Source organism: Mus musculus, chromosome 6, assembly GCF_000001635.26.
Source record: "Mus musculus strain C57BL/6J chromosome 6, GRCm38.p6 C57BL/6J".
In the NCBI taxonomy this organism is placed as follows: Eukaryota; Metazoa; Chordata; class Mammalia; order Rodentia; family Muridae; genus Mus; species Mus musculus.
Genome location: NC_000072.6, coordinates 10,941,709 through 10,960,633, shown reverse-complemented (window position 1 = coordinate 10,960,633; position 18,925 = coordinate 10,941,709). Strand labels below are relative to the sequence as shown.

The window sequence follows — 18,925 nt, the reverse complement described above, 5'->3', positions numbered from 1 at the left end:
GTACTTGAGGCAATAAGCCATAGCACATAACTCTGGCCTCAGATAAGCTTTAATGAGAGCCCGGCCTTTGCTTCGATACTTCTGTGAGAGTGAGAGAGTTCAAGATAACACTTTGAAGCTCAAATTTATGAGATAAATGTTCTTAGCATTTCCTTATCTTGCCCTGAGCTGATTATTGAGGATATTTTGGGATTTATAATTGAGATTTGGAAGAAAATTATATTCTATTATGTCCAGTTCAGGGGAATTTTAATAGCACAGGATAATGTCTTACGTTCATTATCTTACACCTGGAAAGTGATCAAGGTTCAAAGCTCAGCAAAGTCTTGGAACTTTCCTCAAAGTATGATCTGAAAGCCCTTACAGGCCACAGGGATGGGCTTTTACTGTAGTATCATAAAATGTTTACAAGGAATCTATTCTTAATCATTTCATTTGATTTGGACAGGATACAGACAATTCAAGAAGTTCCTGCCCTTCTGATTCTCCTATATCACCCTCCGGAGCTCTGGCTGGGATTACAAGCTGGGTTTATAGAGCTGGGTATTAAACTCAGGGTGTCATGCACATTAGGCAAGCACTCAACCAACTGAGCTACATCCAAGGAAGAGGTCACTTCTATTCTTTTTCATACTTCAAACTAATAGTTTTGATTAATGCATATTAATATTAAGATTTCATCACTTGTGTTTAAACTCCCTCAAGATTAAAATTTGGCTTATGCCCTTATCTTATGTCCTTAAATTAGAAAGAAATGTGTATTAAGTGAACAACAACAACAAAAAGAAGTGGTAGGCACATGAGAAGAGAATGTCAGGAGAATAAAAGTTGTCTGCAGTTTTTGAGATGAGACCAAATGTTAGCTTATGAGTTGAAGATAGGGTGGGAAAGAGATTGTCAATGAAACAACAAAGGAGCAGTATGCTCAGGGAATTTCTAAATCTCTGGTTTTAGAATCACTGATCAAGTAAAACTTCAGAATCAGAAATGGGCCTTATACTGGTGCTTTATGAAATTATTAATGGTATACTTACGCCTCTGCTCATTACACTCACACACATGCTCGCATGTACTTGCACACTTGTACTTGTGTGTGTGTGCATGCGTGCACTCGCGCACACGTATGCACACACACAACACCCACAACAAACACACACACATAGAGTTGTAATTTGATAGAACTCTATGAATGTTCTCCTTAAAATGAAGCTTGTCAATCACTCCGCCTTATTCTATACAATAAATAAATATCTCAACTAATCCAGGCTATTTTGATTTCAGTGAATGACAACTAGTTTTCTCCATTATAGCAACTTATGTGGAAAATAAATCTAGAAAATTAATCTTCTTTCATTAAAGAAAAAAATGAATGAATAAATATGAAAGCAGTAGGAACATGAAGAAATTATCACTACAGAAAAGAGCACAAGTTATGTCAGTACTTTAGTTTGTAAATGTTAGTTTCAAATTAAAAAAAATGTTATGGTTGTTGATTTAGACATTAAACTCAAGAACTTTGTATAACACTGGCATACTGACTCAACTACAAGAAGCTTTCTATGGACATACAAATGCATAGTTTGATTTGCTGCACCAGCTTGCAACATAATAAAAAATATATCCAACAAAAGGGATTTTGGAAAATGAAAAGTAACTCTATATACATATTTGAAAACATTGGATATCATTACATTTATTCAAATATGAAGTAGCAAATTTCATAAATCAAGATGGGATATAATATTCAATGATATATATGGAGTCCTCATTATGTTCCAGAGAAAGTTCTGAGAATTTTAAATGTATTAAATTTAACTTTTATCTATGTCTATATGATAAGTGTTATTATTTACTTTTTATAAAAAGAAGAATCTGTATGTCAGGGGAGTCAGCACATTTGCTTGAAGTTATGTTGCCAATAATTAGTAACGTTTGTCTTGAGTTCCTGTCCTTTGAGCAGATGGACCATCATTTAAATTGCTACTAATCTTCCCTGTAGAAACAATTACTTCAGCCTTGGGAGAAGGTTCAGTACACAAAGCACTTGCCATCGAAGCATGAGGATCTACTTGAGTTAGCTTTTAGAGGTAAAAGCTTAAAAGCTTAGTTTGGCACTGCATATCTGCTTCTCTATTTCTGCTAAGGCAAGGTGAGAAGCAGAGAGGAGACTTTTCGTGGGCTCATAGACAAGCTAGCCTAGTACCGACAGGAGAGAACAGCAAAGAAACCTTGTCTGGAAGATTTAGTGTGAGACATTAAACAACTGACTCATAAGATTGTCCACACATGTGCCTTGGCAAGAGTACATCCATTCAAAAATATTAGAATGCACACACATGTACACATACTCCACCTCACACAGGAAAATAAAATGTATTTATGTATCGGTTAATTGCTAACTGTTGAATGAACAGATTCAAATTGGTAGGGGTTTTGTTATTATGATGATGGTTGATATGACAAATGAATATAAAACCTTAGTTAAGTATCTAACATACATTATAAAATACACTTTTGCGTATATATGAAAACAAAAATACACCCAATATATTATATCTCATAATACGTGAAATGTTTTTATTTATGATATAACTTTACAGTTTTCATTTCTATATGTATAATGTGACTGTGCAGAAAGATTATCTTTTATCTCAAAAATACTTTGAGATTGCAAGTGAAAATTAAGGAGATTAGGTTAAAAAATATTCCTTGTAATTAATGTCTTCTAAAGATGTACTGAATGTTATTCTCTGCCTAACTATATTTGAAAATATGCAATAAAAACTAAGATTTAGATCAAAGAGACTAAATTTATGTAGTTTATTTGAATTTCTTACATCATATCAGCTCTGAGAATATGTTATTCTTATAGTATGTTGTGAAATAAGTTTAAGGCCAGGAAATTGAAATTACTCCTTTTTGTGTGTTAATCTTGTGATAATGTAAACATTATTTCTCAATCAAAATCATGATTTACCCCTCTCAGTAAAGCTCCTAACTCTGACTTTGACCTGTGGAGACAATTTGGGAGACCCCAGGGAGACAATTTGAAGAGAGTTCCTTCCTAACTTAGCCTACTATTGTGCTAATGTGATTTATCCTACATTGATACTATGATAGCACATATGTACAATGTGATTTCAGTATTGAAGCTGAGAGCTGGCAAACTTTAGCTTGTATTAAATGGAGCAGTATATTTGTGAGCTAAACCTCCCCTTTATTCCCTCTGTTTCCTTTGTGTATATGATATGTAATTTAAAACAATACATATTTCCTGTAGTGTATATCCAAAGAAAATCATGGGCAGAGTGAAAAGATGGGAAGAATATGATGTGTCAATCAGTAAAGCATGCTGAAATTCAGCTTACAGAGCAAAAATTAAATGACTAAAAATATCTAGTCAACAGTAATATTTTCGAGGACCAGCTGTGCACTGTGGCAGGATTTGTCTTCATCTGCAGGAGAGCTTCTATAGCTTTTCAGCCCTGGTGGATAAAGGATACACCCAGGAGTCAGGAAAGATGTTGCCAGTGCCCATTTTGGCACCTGGGGGAGGAATGACATGAAGAATATGTGTACATTTCAATAGAATGTTGTTATCTATCAGCCCACCACTCATGAAGAAATTATAAATGAAACACTGATGTTTATTTGGAAAAGCTGAATACCTCCATTTATTGTAGATATCCATTTTGGAGCCAGTTTCTCATATAATATAAGTTATATAATTCCTTTGTGTGGCTCAGTGTTTTCATTAATAAAGGTATCTAAGTTTTATAGCTGTAGATATATTAATTGTCATAATTCATGTAAGGAACTTTTGATATTACTCTCAATACATTTAACTGTTAGTAATATCATATATAAATTATGATAAATGGCCCCACATAGATATTTCATTACCTAGTGGAAATTGCCATACTGTCTCTTGTTAGATTATTTTCTACTTGATATAAAGTAAAGCAATTCCCTTAAATTAATGATTTGGGCAGAATATAAAAGAGAGTTACAACATATATAATTTAATTTTAGGATTATCTACAATATCTCGTTTCTCTGAGAAAGGCATGGAAGTTCTCTTATTTCGTTGGAATTCATATCAATAAAACCAGATTATTACCTAATTTTTCAATCAAATACAAGAGTTAGGAAATCCTGCATTCTCAAAGAATTCCAGCCACCATTACTCATTTTGTGGAAGCACAGCACTAGGAAATACTGGCAAAATTCACAGTCTAGAGGATCAGACTCCCCAACAACATTAAACCAAATCATAGGACCATGGGAAGCCCTCCCTCTGTGCATCTTAGATCTGTATAACAAAGTCTTATTTTCTGCAAGTCCTTTTTACACTATGTGCTATGTGAATGTTTCAGCAAATGGTTTCCAGGAAAGTAGAAAGACTGAAAAGATTGAACACTTTCTAATCCAGTTTCAGGACACTATAACCCATATACTCAAATCAAGTAATAGAATTAAAAGAATGAAAAAATTATATGTATATATCTTGGCCATAAAATCAAAAGTTTGCAGCAAACAATAGGAAAGTGAATCCAACATGTCAAATAATATTATAAACTATGGGAGGCTGTCATTTGTGTCAAGTATGGAGGATGGTTCAAGTTTTTAGAACCAATTAGAGCAGAATATTTCATCCAGTTAAAGAAAAATAATCACATGGTCAACCAGTCACAGTAGAAACTCGTCAGAAAAACCCAATCATTACCTATTACAAAGAAGATACATAGACAATTAGAAACAGAAGCAACTTCTTCAATTTAATGAAGAACATGTATAAAAATCACAAAGCTAATATCATTTCTAATGGTATTTCATGAAAATATTCAGGAAAAGAAGGTTTTTCTCAAATAACAAGGCTCATATTACAAGGTTAATATACTGAAAGCATTGTTTGGGTATAGGAATAATAAAAATTTGTAACTTTAAGCTATGAATATTACTACTTATAATACCTAAATAAAGTATCACCATGTAGATACAATAAGATGTATATACTATTTAAATGGAAAAAAAACTATAAAATCACAATCAAGGAAATAGATAACTATATTCTAGACATGAATAGTTATTATTGTCAAGATACAAATTATCATTAAGTTAGTCTATAGATTCAGTGTGAACTCACCATAATCTCAGCAATAATCTGGTGAGTATTGACAAACTGAAACTAAAATATATTTGATGGATCAAAATATCAAGAATTATGTTAATTCTGAATTTTATAAAGGTCACAAACTGAGCCCAACTGAATTCCATGTTTTGTTATAATATTACTGACATATGTGGGAGAAGATATCTACAAAATGGCTTATTAACATTTTTATTTTTCTTTGTATGGGTGTTTACTTACATGTACGATTGATTCTGTGCCACTTGTGTGTCTGGTGTCCTAGAAGACCAGCAGAGGCCCTCAGATTCTCTGGACCTGGAGCTATGAATGTGTGTGACCTGCTATGTGAGTGCTTGGCACCAAACTCAGGTCCTCTTCCCTGATGAGTTCCAGAACCCAAGCTGCAAGACAGACAGACAGACACACAATATTTAAGTAATAATTATTTTAAAAATATACACCACTTTCTCTTTCTTTAATGTTTGTAAAGTTTCAAACAGCATGTCCTCCTCACATTCATCTTCTAACTCCTCCCACATACCCCCTCCCCAAACAACCAACTGTTTTACTCCAAACATTCCTATATTTATGGTACTAGTATTTGAACAGAGTATTTCTTTATACTGCTTTGGTTCTCCCACTTTTATGTCAATAACATGCTATTTCAATTTAATACTAGAAATTTATTTCAATATCTACCCCCAAAATATTTACAATTCATCCATTCATGGTCACCATGAAACTCCTTACTCCTTTTATTCACTGTACAAAGGACGTGACATGGTTCCGAAAAGGCATGATCACTCAAATTTATAATTAGAAGTTATGAAGTCTATAAAGAAACCATATTATTGTAGAGTGACATGCACGTATTGAAAAAGAATCTACACATGCTAATCATGAAAGTCTTTATGATAAAAGTGTAATTCAAACAGTGCCAAGGGGATTTGGAGTTACTGTAGTGGAAAGGAATGTGGGCTCTTAAAGTCATTGAATCAAAGTTGGTATGGCTGAAACAAAAGAAATGGCACGTAGATCAGAAAAGCGATAGCAGAATGGTGGGAGAACACTGACAAAATATGTGGGTCAAACCAAGAATTTCACTATTTTCTAAAAGTGATGGTGCCAGCATACAGAATGGTCTGCAGTTCCCTTCTCAAGCAAAAGCCCTGACAGAATGTGGGTGTGACTGTAGAAAGATGCCAAAATATGATCACGACACTTTGAATTCACTGTTTCTAGCATGAGAAGTACCTCAGCACAGGTTTTGATATGTCTTTAAAATTAAGTAAGAGCATCTCTCCATCTGAATTTTATTTGTAAAGATGTTCTCTGAATCAACATTCTAGACATATTACCTGTCCAGGGATTTTTGTGTGTGATTTATGATAATAATATACACTCAAGAAGTGAAGCCAAGTGAACTTGTGATTAATATTCCCAACACACTGGAATGAGGAGAAGGTATGAAACAGAGCACAGCCTTCTTTGTGAGTGGGCTGAATTGTTCTAGGCTTTAAAGAGAGAAAGAACAATGCACAACACCTGTTTGGCTTTCCAATTTTGGATCCATTGATTAGAGGGACTTTGTATTACCCAGCAAACACTGGGGCAATGAGACAGAGTGCTCGGGGAGATGAGACATGTAGTTGAAGAAGAAAACAAACTAAAGGCTTTAAATGTTAAGATTGAAAGATTTTAAATTTTTTTTCAAAGTGGATACTAAGTTGTGTAAGTGTATGAACTTGGGAACTTATGTACTTAAAGGAAAGAAAGTCAGCTAAAGGAGGACAAAGTCTCTGGTGACATAAAGGAAAACTGAGAACATTTTATTATAAAAATGTAAGAAAAGAATATTGCAAACAATAGGGGCTTGGTCTTGCAATGAACATTATAATCATGTTGTCAGGAATTCATCTAGAGTTTAATTATCTTTATAAATACTGCAAAGCAATGATAACTTCTACTTGATTCAACATGAGGACATTGCATGGAAGCCTGACAAAAGTCATTATGTTCAATATGCTCTTCCTCTTGGATGCCTTCTGACTATCACTGTATAATTATTTAAATTACTGAGTTTAGTTGTCTAGTTTATTAATCGTCTTCTTCTCTAACAGACAAAATAGCAAATGAAGTGGTCATTTTGTGTGTATTGATCATTTGACATTTTACTTAATGTTCATTAAAAAAGACTGTTTATATTTTTTAGAGCACTTTGGCAATGATCATATATCTTGTTATTTGATTGTTCTCTGAAGCTATCTATGTCAACAAGCCCATGTAATAGCTCAAGCAGAAAAAGTCCCAGAGAATGTGAGAGAAAATTTAAAGTGTGTGTGTGTGTGTGTGTGTGTGTGTGTGTGAGTACATTTATGTATGTGGAAGCCTGATGTCAGAAATGAGTATATTCCCCAATCACTCTCCATTGGAGTTTGGAAAAGCGGTCTCTCACAGAATCTGAAATTCACTAATTGGGCTAAAGCAGCTAGCCAGCAAGCTGCAGGATTCCTACTTCTGCTTTCCCAACTCTGGGATTATAGGTGCACACTGCTGCACTCAGCATGTTTAGATGGGTGCTGAGGATCAGAAGAGTAGAAGAAATACCCAAATCATTTCTAGTAGCATAAATGTACCTTGTCGCTATTCCCTACCTCTTTACTTTTGCTTAAACTTGTGCTCTATATAGAAAGTATGGCTGATAAATTCTGCTTAAAGAATTTATCGATATTTTTTTTCTTCAAAAGTAATCAATGGGCTCTCTCGCACTTTCTTTGTGAGAAGAACTCATTGACAAGTCAGGGTATCATATTTTGTATGCATGAGTAGACTAAAAAGATGTACTTAACTTACGCCAGAAATTGAATGAGAGGTTAAAACCTTTAAAAAGGAACCATTTTCACTCATGCATCTACCATTAGAAGGTAGATAATGTAGCAAGGATTACATGAAGCCAGAAAGTATAGTTTCTTAGATGACTCTATAGGTTCAACTATACTGATGGATGTCTTGCAATTCATAACTACAACAGAGGGAAAAGAAATGTCAACATAATCCAAGAAAGTTGTTCAAATTCCTACATCTTGTTTGTCTGATCATGAATAGTATAGCAGTTCAAATATGTTATATAGAAAGTATTTAAATCCTATGTGGTCATATACACTTTAGAGGATCTAGTAAATGTTCCTCATTTATTTGCAGTATGTGCCCTAGAGATGGAATGTGGAGAAACTAAGCTTGTTGTAGTACAGAATACTGTTCTGAAAGATAATAAACTTGTTTTGATCTAATTTTGCTAGGTTTTCTGAGCTACATCTTATCTTTGACCTTGAGTGTCCATCTTGTCCTCATTATGGTTGCACAGGATGATATAGTGAGAGTCCTGCAAGCTCACAGAATTCCCTCTTCTTTGACAAACACCTTTAATACCTGAACAAGATTTTCCTCTGTATTTCTCCACCATCTCCTCCCATATCTGAACTGCCCCCCTTTTCCCTCCCCCTCCTCTATCCTTTCCAGATTCCTCTCTCCCTCTACTTCCCAGAGGTTATTCTCTTCCCCCTACTGAATAGGACTGTAGCATCCACCCTTTGGTGTGATCTTCTTCTTGGGTTTCATAAGATCTCTGAGTTGTAGAGTAGGTATTCTGAGCTTCTTTTTGTATGTACTCTTATCATTGAGTACATACCATGTGTGTTCTTTTGTGACTGGGTTAACTAACTCAGGAGAATATTTTCAAGTTCCATCCATTTGCCTGTGAATTTCATGAAATCATTGTTTTTAATAGCTGAGTAGTACTCCATTGTGTAAATGTACAACATTTTCTGTATACATTCCTCTGTTGAGGGACTTCTGGGTTCTTTCCAGCTTCTGGCTATTATAAATAAGGCTACTATGAACATTGTGGAGCATGTATCCTTGTTATATATCAGGGCATATTTTGGGTATATGCCCAGGAGTGGTATAGCTGTGTCCTCAGGTAGAACTACTTTCAATTTTCTTTGAAACCACCAGACTGATTTCCAGAGTGGTTGTACCAGCTTGCAATCCCACCAGCAATGGAGGAGTGCTCCTCTTTCTCCATATCTTTGCCAGCATCTGTTGTCACCTAAGTTTTTGATCTTAGTCATTCTGACTGGTGTGAGGTGGAATCTCAAGGTTGTTTGGTTTGCATTTCACTGATGACTAAGGATGTTGAAAATTTCTTTAAGTGCTGAGATTCCTCAGTTGAGAATTAGCTCTGATTAAGTCTGTACTTCATTTTTAAATTAACATATTTGATTCTCTGGAGTCTAACTTCTTGATTTCTTTGTATATTTTGGATATTAGCACCCTTTGGATGTAGGATTGGTAAGAAACTTTTCCCAATCTGTGGATTGCTGTATTGTCTTATTGACAGTGTCCTTTGCCTCACTCACTGAATCTTTGCCATTTTATGAGGTCCCATTTGTTGATTCTTGATCTTAAAGCATAAGTCATTGGTGTTCTGTTCAGGAGATTTCCCCTATGTGCTAATATGGTCAAGGCTATTTCCCACTTCCCCTTCTATTAGATTCATTTGGTTTTATGTGGAGGTCCTTGATCCACTTGGAATTGAGCTTTGTACAAGGAGATAAGAAAAGGCCAATTTGCATTTTTCTACATGCTGACCCAGTTGAACCAGCACCATTTGTTGAAAATACTGTAGAGACCATATCCAGTGGATAGGCACGGTCCCCAGTTGAGGGATGGAGTCACCCCCATTCAGAATTCCTCCTGTCCAAAGAAAATGCAGGGACAAAGAGTGGAGCAGCCAGTATGACTGTCCCTTGAGAGGCTCTGCCAGAACTGGACCAATACAGATGCAGATGTACACAGCAGAACATTGGACTGAGAGTGGATACCCCAATGGGAAAGTTAGGGCAAGAATTGTAGGAGCAGAAGGGGTTTGCAATCTCATAGGAAGAACAACAGTATCAACCAATCAGAACCCCCAAAGCTACCAAGAACTAAAACACCAACCAAAGAGTACTCAGGAGGTACCCATGGCTCCAGCTGGATATATAACATTGAATTTCCTTTTCTGGCATCACTGGGAGGGGAGTTCCTTGGTTCTGTGGCAGTTTGATGACCCAGGATAGGGGAATATTAAGTTGCTGAAGCAGGAGTGGGTGGGCAGGTGGGAGAGCACCCTCATAGATGCAGGGGGATGAGATAATAGGGGACTTGCAGAGGGGAAACTGGGAAGGAAGATAACATTTGAAATGTAAATAAGTAAAATATAAGTAAAATAACCAATATAAATGAAAATAAAGTTTTTCTTTTCACTTAGGAGTGTGTGTACATTATATGTGTGTATGTGCACATGTGGGTGGCAAATGTTGTGTGCACATTGGAATATGAATATGGAGACAACAGGTTGATGTTGAGTAAGTTATCATTTATTGATTATCTCTTAATTTTTAAGATAAACTTTCTCACTGAATCTGGAATTCAATGATTATCTAAACAAGCCCTCCATTGAGTCACTGGAACGTTCCTGCCTTTGTGGATGTAGGTGTACTTCACCACACCCTGATATTCATACGGATGCTGAGGATCTGAGCTTAGGACCTCATGGGTTTGCTGAAGGTTGTCAGCTGAGCTGGGTCCCTAGGTTTTCTTCTTTTAAAATTTATTTTTATTCTTGGGTGTTTGTTTTAATGTCATTTTGTGTGAGATTCACACTTGACCACTGTATCTAATTATTCTTGCCTACCTGTTACCTTCAAATTTCTTCCTTGTCCCAGAATTTTCTCCAAAATTCATGATGTATTTTATTAAATACTATTGTTACATACATGTGCATATGTGTATATGTGTGTATGAGCATATATGCTGACATGTATTTACAACCTCCTAAGTCAGTGTAATTTTATTATTTTGTACATGTATCTGGGGTTGACCGCATGGGACCATACAGCTTATGCAGGAGCTTGTCTCTCTTACATGTTTCCTGTTGAAAACTTATTATCTCCAATCCTTAGCATGACCTCTCAAAGCCTCTCTACCCCTAGCTTGTTATCAAACCCTTCAAAAGATGAATCCAGCTGACTGTTTTGAATTATTAGGGTTGGAACCCAGTCCCTCGATGGTGCTAGACAAGTGTTCTACCTCTCTGCTATAGCCCAATTTTCTTAATTTTACTTTTCCATTTTGACACAGGGTCTCAGAGAGTCCTTAAAGTAACTTTGTAGCTACAGAGGTCTTTAAACTTGCCATCCTTGTGCTGTCCCTCCTGTTCCACAAGTTCTAGCTGGACAAATCATTCTAACAGATGGGTTTTCAAATAGGAAGGAATGAATGAGTAAACTATACACCCTAGCTTAACTGTTAATAAAATATTTACTGAGAGATGGATGTGCCAACTCTGCCATAAAATTAAGAATCTCCTTCTTCAGTTTTTAAATCAATTTTCTATCAATCATTTTCAAATATGTTTAATTTTAATCACTTAAATTACTCAAATAGGGAATTATTTTCCACAATAAATAATTATTTTGTAGTATAATAATTATCAATAATGTCTTCATATGTGCTTGTGTGAGTATTTATTTGTTATGTGTTTTAGGTGTGGTAGATGTATATGTGTTTTATGAATATGTGCATGTGTGCATATTATTGTATACATGTATGCTTAACATGAAGAGGCCAGGAGTTGATGCTAAGTGTTTTCTTCAGTTCTTTTTCACATTGGCTTTTTTTTATTATTTTCTTTTTTCTTTTGTTAGAAAGAGAAGCAAATTAACCCCTGAGATCACTGAGTTGGTTCAGCTTGTGTCTAGCCTACCCACACCTCCTCTAACTCTGATGCGATTACAGACTCAGGCTGCCTCGCACAGCTGTGAACATTAGTGCTGGCAACCCAAACACAGGTTTTCAAGTTTCCGCAGAAAATCATCTACTATCTGAGCCATCTTCTCAGCCTTAATATGTCATTTAAACATTGGATTTCTATGTTAGAGTTGCTGAACAGGATAACTTTTGTTAATGAAATTATAAAGCTTCAAAGATTTTTTTTTAAAAAATGGTCTTGGTCTAGCAAACTTTATATGCCCCAGTACAGGGGAAAGCCAGGGCCAAGAAGTGGGAGTGAGTGGGTAGGGAAGCAGGGTGGGGGGGAGGTTATAGGGGACTTTTGGGATAGCATTTGAAATGTAAATGAAGAAAATATCCAATAAAAAGCAATTATGTAAACTCCAAAAAAAAAATGGTCTTGGTAAGATTATATCGAGGGATTACTTTTTCTTACAGTAGTTCCTTGGTCTAGTGGTGGTCATGACTAAGTTTCTGAAAAAGAAATAGCTTGCCAAATGGGAGGCTATATAAAGAGTGAAAGAGAATGTACAATAAAGCTGCATTTTTCATAACAGCTATCTATGTTTTTAGTTTCTTTAAATAATGTCAGACCCTGTCCCCTCGACTGTGCTGCCTTGTCTCTCCCAATGGGAGAAGATAAGCCCAACCCCTTGATGTTCTTGGGTTGAGGGAGGGGTAGAGGGTGATATCCAATGGGGGCTAATCTGAGAAGGGCAGGCAAGAATGGGGACGAGGAAATGTATGAGGAGATGGAAACTGGGAGTAGAGGGGGGCTGATATTGTGATGTATAGTGAGTAAATAAATTTTTAAAAATGCCAGACTTCTGTTTTGGAAAACATTTTTTTTTTACATTCTTTAAGAAAACATTTTCTAAAAAGGTTTATAAGCATCATACTTTGCAGTCCTTCCACTCTGTCCACAGGCAGAATGTAGAAAATGCCATATAATCGGCATATGGAGGCAGACCTTTGTTCTCTACTGTTGATGGTTCTGTTTTGCTCTCTTCCATATTTGTTTGAAGTATTCTGTATCCCCTGTATTCTATTTAGAGTTTTGAAGCTGGTCTGGCTTTCATTAAATGAAATTGTTTTTCTACCTAATTCATCTATTTAAAAATCAGTGACAAGAAGCCCCCAAAGCTGACTGGTTGGTTTTGTTGTTCTCTGCTGTAATGGCTGCCCCCATAAAGATTTAAGTTGATTCCCCACAGAGATCAGATCAGATTTCCATGGAGTCACTTCCTAAAGTAGATCCAAGGGAAGAAGTGTGGTCTCAGGTAGGAGAAATGAAATGTAGCTTAAAACCTCCACAGTTAGCAAGCAGAAATATAGAAACACCTAAGTGTGGGCAGACACAGTTTGGGACTTCAGGTTTATTCCTATTTTCTTTGTCCTAATACTTTTCTGCTTGCTATTTCAGTGGCAGTCACAGAGTTATAATGGTCACATATTTCATTTGATTGTGCATAATAGTAACATTTGCATTATCCTAAGGTAAGCTTATTTAAACTGACATGCAGGTGGTCTGTCAGCTGTGGGGAGCAAAGCCATGCTTTCTTTACACCTGGCTCCCAAACATCTCTGACTATACCTGGTTTACAATGCACATCTAATGACTGTATGAGTTTTCTCTGCTGTATTTGTGTATCAACTTTTGAATACAGGAGAAATATGATCACTATTAAAGAATATGTTGTAAATCCAGATCACATAACCATGGGAGGAATAAAACAAAGACGAATTACTTTCTCACATCTAAGGTTTACTAGTTATGTCATATTGGTCCAGCTATTTAATTGTTTGAAGACCCCATTGAATGCTATGTCAAGGAAGAAAAAAATGTTATTTTAGAGTATTAGGAAATAAGTAAATAATATATGGAGGGCATGTTATTGGTTCTAAATATAAGTTCTCTGTTTTTCTGTATACCTCTAACATGGCTCTTACATTCTTAAAATAGAATTATTTATCTCACATTAAACAATTTTTTAAGGGTGTCTGGTTCTATGATAACTAAAAGAAGTAAGAAGGAAACAGGTGTGGCAGTTGTCACTGTAGTAATCTATACAGTTCAGGTTTTCCTGAAGAAATTATTAATGTATGGCTCATTGATTCAGTGTGCCCTGGGCTACTGAAAACTTACACAGGTGATAGAATTTCCTTAGCTTCAGGTGTAATTGAAAGCACCAAGCTGCTTAATGGCAAAGCTGATAACTACACTGCAGGGGATCCGTTCTCAGACAGAAAGCAACTTAAAAATCCCCTGTGTGACTGAACTAATGCTAGCCCAGCATTGATTTAGAAGTGCAAACAAATGGTGTTTCTCTGGGTTTCAGTTAGAAGATGATAATATTGGTGAGACTGTGAGATGAATGAGGAAAAACATAGAACAAACTTAAATGTTTTTTGAATGTAGTTTTGAGGCTTCCTTTTCATTTCCAACCAGTCTGATTTTGAATCATCATGGAGACACACTAATAGCCCTGTCTATCAGGGTGTTTAGAGAAAGATTATCATGAGGAGGGAAGGCTCACTATAAGTATGGGTTTCAAGACCCAAGCTAAAAACAAGAATCCAGTAGAATGCAAGCATTCAACTGTTTCTTGGCTGCACATGTGATATAATCAGTGACTTCATAATCATGCTTACTGGCTTTCCCAAAATATTGGATTGCATCTTTAGTACTTGAGAGCAACAAAGCTCTTCTTGCTTAAGTATCTTCTGTTGGGCATTTTAAAAACAAAATAAAACAAAAACTAACAACACAATGGCAACTAATAAAGCATTATAAAATCCAAATGTGGGATTTAGGGAGTTGTTTCAGCTCTATTCATGGTATAGTACAGGACCATTAAAGGCAGCCAGGTGTCTGATTGAGCTAGGTTGAAAAACGGAGATACTAGCATAGCCTCAAAAAGAGATAGTTATATCAGGGTCCTGTCGGCAAAATCTTGTTGGCATATGGAATAGTGTCTGGGTTTGGTGGTTGTTTATGGGATGGATCCCTGCGTAGAGCAGTCTTTGAATGGTCCTTCCTTCCGTCTCAGCTCTGACCTCTGTCTCTGTATCTCCTTCCATGGGTATTTTGTTCCCCCTTCTAAGAAGGAGTGAAGTATCCACAATTTTGTCTTCCTTCTTCTTGAGTTTCATGTGTTTTGCAAATTGTATCTTGGGTATTCTAACATTCTGGGCTAATATCCACTTGTCAGTGAGTGTATATCATGTATGTTCTCTTGTGATTGGGTTACCTCACTCAGGATTATATCTTCCAGATATATCCATTTACCTAAGAATTTTAAAAAATTCATTGTTTTAAATAGCTGAGTAGTACTCCACTGTGTAAATGCGTTGCCTGGCAAATACAGAAGTGGATGCTCACAGTCATCTATTGGGTGGAACACAGGGTCCCCAATGAAGGAGCTAGAGAAAGTACCCAAGAGCTGAAGGGTCTGCAACCGTATAGGAGGAACAGCAATATGAACTAATCAATACCTCCAGAGTTTGTGTCTTTAGCTGCGTATGTAGCAAAGGATGGCCTAGTCAGCCATCAATGGGAGGAGAGGCCCAGGGCCAGGAAGCAGGAGTGGGTACGTTGAGGAACAGTATGGAGGGAAGGTACAGGGGACTTTCGGAAAGGAAACTAGGAAAGGGGATAGCATTTGAAATGTAAATGAAGAAAATATCTAAATAAATAAACAAACCCGGAAAGAACTCTGCAAGGGACAATAGGTTGTTTGACATGCTCCTGGACACCAGGCTTCTGACAGGAGGCTATAACTCTCCACTCCATAGGTCTGTGGCCATCAGTCACATACAGGCAAATCCTCAAGCTCCTCCACAGGTAGTGATGTGTCCACAGATCATATAGTCTCCAGACAGATCTCCATTTTAATGAGGCACCTACAGTATGAAGGGCTTAGCCAATTAAACTCCCCTTCCCAGGCACTCCTCCATATAAAAGGTATTTAACCTCAGTCCTTCCCTGAGAAAGTGGGGTACAGTTTCACTCATCACAATTCTTTTCCATGACAATAAATGCTTTCAAACCATGGAGTGCCTCTTCTCATCAGAATCCACCATAAGGAACAATAGAACTCTAAAGAGTCATGCCTAATCTCTTGCAGAACAATAGAACTCTAAAGAGTCATGCCTAATCTCTTGCAGGAGACCTGTCTGGACTCCCAGCCATGGACTTCACCAAGCCAAGCCACCTGCATCCCCAAGGGATCCAGTGGAGCTTTCCTCCCACCCTTGCCCTTTTCCCTTTGGCCCTGGGCTAGATCCTGCCCTCGGGGATCCCCACTCTGTTCTCAGCTCTTCCACAGCATCCAGTGGCACCTAGGGTGTCCAAGAGTCCGAGAACCTGATGTCCTTTGTGCAGGACTGGAACCCCTGAGCCAACTCCCGCAGTCCATGGGGACCTCAGACAGAGCTTTCCCACTCCTGGGGTTCTGTGGTTTCCCACTGCCCAACACGTGCAGGCAAAAACTTCTTGTGTCCCCAGCCCAAGCCCTGAGCAGACACAGAGCCCACAGTATAGAGTGTGTGCTGACTTCTAAAACTGCAAAGTCAAATTACTGAAACAGATAAGATTTGATGAAGAAAGGTAAAGGAGTTTGATAAAATCCTCTGTTCACTATATAAAATGGGAAAAATAAGTAGACCCATATCATGTTAGAAAATGTTAGGACTGTAGAGTCTAGGAGAAATGACCTCAAAATCTCTCTTGCCTTTTACATGGGGTTATATTTCCAAGATACCATTTTGAGCTTCCATAAGTAAAGAGGCAATGTACTCTTGTACACGATTTGTATGGGCTAATGGGATAATAGAACCAAAGACACAGTTCCTGGCTGACTTGGGGGCCCACTCACCCTGCCAAGTGTCAACTTCCTTCTGGTCTGGTTCTCCAACCAGGCCAGATCAGTTGGCCAATACCCTCCCACAAACCACAGCCTGTTTGATTCCCAGGAGGCCTGAAGTAACCAGGCAGAGAACCTGCTTGCTTCCTAGAAGTTCCACAGTAACCAGGGACACAGGAAGCCTACTCTAACCATAGACAAGAGAGGCCCATCATAACCAGAGACAGCACTGCCTGCCTACAAGAAGACTGGCTCCACCTGCCTCCAAGGAGGCCAGATCTAGTTAGAGACACCCAGACCAGTTAATGCCAGAGAAAACAGATGGCCAGAGGCAAGCTCAAGATCATGAGCAACAGAACCCAGTGCAATTTGGCATCACCAGAACCCAGTTCTTCCACTATAGCAAGCCCTGGACAACAGCACATGCCTGAAAAGCAAGATAATGACCTAAAATCCTATTTCATGAAGATGATAGAGGCATTTAATGAGGATATAAAGAACTCCCTTAAAGAAATACAGGAAAACACAAGCAAACGTGTAGAAGTTCTTAAAAGGGAAACAAATAAATCCCTTAAATATGGGAAAATACAGTCCAGCAGGTGAAGAAATTGAACAAAACAGTCCAAGAATGAAAAATGGAAATAGAAACAATAAAGGAAACACAAAGGGAGACGCCCCTGTAGAAGGACAGCTTAGGTTGGAGAGGAGGTAGGGAGGGGAAAAGGGGGACCCGATCAGGTATGGGAGTGTGGGAACAGGAGTAAACTCATAAACATGTGCAGACAACTTGGTTTGTAACATGTATATCTATCTATTCCAGAAGAGCTGAATGCCATGTGAGACCAACTAATAATACATGTGTGAAAGAGATACTCACCATGATTTAGACATGGACCTCTTGCCTTTACTGCCCATAGACTCATAAGGAATTACTTTACAACATTAAATCATTGGCTGTTATGTAGAATAGTAATATCGAACTAAAAGTTCTAATTTTTAAATGAAAAATAGGTTTTTTTCTATACAATATATCCTAATCAAAATTTCTCCACTTTTTTTGCTGCCAGTCCCCTACCCCAACATCTCCTTTCTCATAGATCCACTCCACTTTTGCTTCCCTTCAGAAAAGTACGGTCCTGCAAATGATGACAGCCAAGCAGAAGAAAACAAGATATAAGATAAAAGTCCAAAGCTCTCATATTAAGGCTGGACAAGGCAACCCAGTAGGAAGAAAAGTTCCAAGAGCAAGCCATAGAGTCAGAGACACACCTACTCCCACTGTTAGAGTCCCTCAAAAACACCAAGCTCAGCACTACAGCCGAGATCATATCATAAATACAAAGGACTTGGTGCAGACCCTTGCAATCCCCATGCTTACTGCTTTCATGTCTGTGATCCCATTTTCTTAATCTCACAAAATTAGGAAAGCAGTGTCTTATTTTTTAGAAGGCTCCTTGCCATTATGGAAATATCCAGCCTTACTTGCTATAGTGTGTTTCCACTTTGAAAGTATGATCTTATCTTCTGATCTACTATTGTTTATTTCTTCAGATTTCCTCTTATACTTGTATATTTCAATATTCTTTTTGCATACGTGATAAAGAAGCTAGCATAAGATAAGTTAAAGAAAGTGAGTTTAAAAGATAACTGGTATCAGAAGCATTTAAAAATAACAATATTAATCTATAAATGGACAAATAGAAAACAGATATTAGAAGAAGTGCAAAGCAGTACAGCAAGGCAGAATGTATTGAAATAAATGACTAGCAATGTTCAAAAGGAGATGCACTATAAATCACTGTTGAGAAGACAAATACAATTTTTGGTTCATGAATATGCTGATGCTGGATTGAGTATCAACGTGGTCACTAGTGACCTTGAACAAAGCAAGTATAAAATGGCAGAACTGGGACCATTGAAATTTCTGAGAAAATCACCAGTGTTTCTTTTTAATTGAAAATACTTGCTTCTATGAGTGGCCTGAATTAATTAGAAATTTGTCTCCTGTGATCAGTCAGATGCTGTAAATGTAAATTAATTAGAAAAGAGTGAACTGATACATGAAAAATAAAAGGATACTTAAATATGCATGACA

General features: G+C 37.1%; 1 long non-coding RNA gene across 2 annotated transcripts in view; it reads right to left on the bottom strand.

Moving 5' to 3' along the window:
* Window positions 1–18,925, bottom strand: part of Gm35822 — a 74,630-nt gene that overhangs the window by 9,492 nt on the left and 46,213 nt on the right. For both annotated transcript variants that reach the window (XR_377341.2, XR_377342.2), the window contains exon 3: window positions 5,372–5,532. This is a non-coding gene — a long non-coding RNA (predicted gene, 35822). The remainder of the gene's footprint in view (window positions 1–5,371; window positions 5,533–18,925) is intronic.